We start from the raw sequence: 3019 nt of genomic DNA, 5'->3' as shown, positions 1-3019 counted from the left end.
GATACGCCTCCAAACTCATCTTTTAGTTGTCTGGAACCTCTAAAATCGCCAACTTAGGTTACAAGCATGCTATCAGGGTCTATTTATACGTTCAGCAGCAAAAACGACGCGCATGCGATCGCAGGTTTTGAAGAAAACGCGTCTCGGACCTTTTTAATGAAGTAGGATGCCATTTCGAGAAATTTTGGCCAACCTGCGATTGCATGGGCACAACCTGCGATCGCAGGTTTTGAATTTTCACTCCAGGATGAATTTTTGGCACAAAAAAACCTCGAAGACAAGTTGCCACCTAACATACGATCGCATAAAGGCCACATGCGATCGCATAAAGGCAACTTGCGATCGCATGTTGTGCGTAAGACGTCCGAAATTTCGTCTACTTTTCAGATCATTTTGAATCGCCTCAATCGGAGTTACGGTTCTCGAGATATGGTCAAAATACTGACAAGGGGTCAAAGCTGCCAGCAACATCCTTTAACTTTAGATTGCAAATTCTATCTTCGTGTGATCAATTCGATCGGATGTTTCTTGACCAAAGCATCTTCCAATCATTCCGCAACATACTCCATAAGTTCCAAGCTCCATTTTAAGCTCCAAACGCATATCCAACTGCTCCAAAATCACTGCTCCACTCGAACTATCTGAAATTGACATAAAAACATGAGCAGTACGGGAATTCTAACGAAATACATGAGATGAACATTATTTAAATAAATGACATGCAAATGTACAAAATATGATCCTAAATGCTAATGAAAACTACCCTATAAGATGCATAAAATGGCATCTAACAGTCGGTAGAAGAGTTATGCCGACCGACGTCAATCTGAGTTGGAGTTTCAGGTCGACGACATGGTGCTATTGAAAGTCTCACCTTGGAAAGGTGTGATTAGCTTAAGGAAGAGGGGGAAGCTGGGTCCTTGGTATATTGGAACATTACGGGTTCTTTCCAAGGTTGGAAAGGTTGCTTATAGATTGGATCTTCCTGAGGGGCACAGTCAGATTCATAGCACTTTCCACGTTTCGTAGTTGCGAAAGGGCGTATTGGATGAGGATGCAGTGGTATCATTGGATGATATTCAGGTTGATGAGCGCCTGAACTATGTCGAGAGGCTAGTAGCTATTCTAGAAAAGAAGGTAAATGTTTTGTGTATCAAGGAAATACCTTTGGTAAAGGTACGATGGCAGCACCGAAGGGGCTCTGAGTGGACCTGGGAACCGGAGGTTGAAATGCGGGAGCATTATCCTGATTTGTTCACTGCAGCAGGCTTCGAGGACGAAGCCTAGTCCAAGTGGGGGAGAGTTGCAACGTCCCGATTTCCAGGTATGAGATTTATTCTTTAAAGCTAGTTTTCCTTTGGAACTCGGCGAGTTGATAGCCTCAACTCAGCGAGTTGGAGGGTTTTGGGTCGCGTATTTTTATGGACCAACATAACGAGTTGGGTGAGGGAAACTCGGTGTGTTGGCGGCTAGATGAGAAACCCTCAAGTTTAGGGTTTTGCACCCTATTTAATCTCCTTAAGTCCCTAGGGCTGATCTTTTATCAACCTCAAACCCCCATATCGGCCCTTGTGAACCCTAATCACCCTTCCTTCTCATTTTGTGAACTACTGTGGTATTTTTGGAGCAAAAGGAGAAAAAGTTAAAAAGAAGAAGGCAAGGATCAAGCAAGCAAAGCTCTCATCTTCAGTTTGGCACTCTTCTGGACCTTTGTAAGTGTCCAAGATCCGATTTTTACTACTTTATGTAGCTAGATCTTGAGTTTTGTCCCTTTTTCTCCTTATTCTTGGATGTTGCATTGGATGGATCTCATAAAGGTTGCAACTTTATGAATCTCCAGGTCAAGGTGACCTTATAGTGGTTTGGATATGGTCTTTAGCCAAGTCTTGATGCCATGCATGGAGTTTAGGTCATATTTTCCCGCTTTGACCCATTTTGAGTTCAAGACATGCATTGTACATGCATGTCTATAAAGCACCAACCTTTAGGTTGATTTTGAAGCTAGAATCTCTGTTAGAAAGGTTGGGTTTCCAGATCTCAAGGACTTTGTGCTTAATAGTTAAGCCCTTGAGTTTCCAAGCCTTGTGGAGGGGTTTTTGAGCACTTGGAGTAGCCCCAAAGGATAAATTTGGAAACTTTATCCTTTTAGACAAATTTGAGTTTAGATTTGAGCCTTGGAGTCCCTGAAATCGAAGAATCAACTGAATGTGTTCAGTTGGGGAAAACTCGGCGAGTTTTCCAGCCAACTCGGCGAATTGGCTAGGGTTTTCCCGACCTTCTGAGTACTATAGAAACTCGACGAGTTCATTGGTGCACTCGATGAGTTGGGTCAACATGGACTGTTGACCTTGACCATTGACTTTAACTTTGACAATGGTTGACCAAGTTAATTTCTGAGGGCATTTGGGGTATTTCTGGATTTTGATGGAATTGGTCTCGGGGTGGCGGTAGGTATTTGAGTCAGGAGTTGGGATTCATATTCAGACCTGATCAGTTCAGTGCTACTTAAGAGGTGAGTGTTCCTCACTATACTTGTTGGGTCGAAGGCACCAAGACCGGCCCTTTTGGGTTGTTATCCTGATTATTGCATGATTGAGTACTGTTGTGATCTATTATATTCGTATCCTGGTAGATAGGATGATACTATGCTTAGTGATCACTAAGATCTGCCTGTTTGTCTGTTTCCTGATTATATATTTATGTGTAATGTATATGTCGACATGTTATGTGTGGTTGGGTTGAGGCGGTCCTGCTTTGTGCGAAGGCCAACAGACCTAAGGCGTCTCGGAGAGACTGAAGGCCAGTGGGGCGTACCTGTCAGGCCGAAGGCCCGGAGAACATTCCAGATAGGCTAAAGGCCCAAGGTGGCGTACCAGTCATGTTGTAGGTTCTGTGAGCGTACCAGATAGACTGTAGGCCGGTGGGTGTTCCAGTCAGACTGAAGGCTCTGAATGCATGGTGTTTATGATATTATTCTGGTTTTGTGTTGTGCTGGTATTTGCGGGACACTCACTAAGCT

This window comes from Lactuca virosa, chromosome 2, assembly GCF_052849685.1.
Source record: "Lactuca virosa cultivar CGN04683 chromosome 2, Lactuca_virosa_CGN04683_v6, whole genome shotgun sequence".
NCBI classification, from domain to species: Eukaryota; Viridiplantae; Streptophyta; class Magnoliopsida; order Asterales; family Asteraceae; genus Lactuca; species Lactuca virosa.
This window is presented reverse-complemented; position numbering follows the sequence as displayed.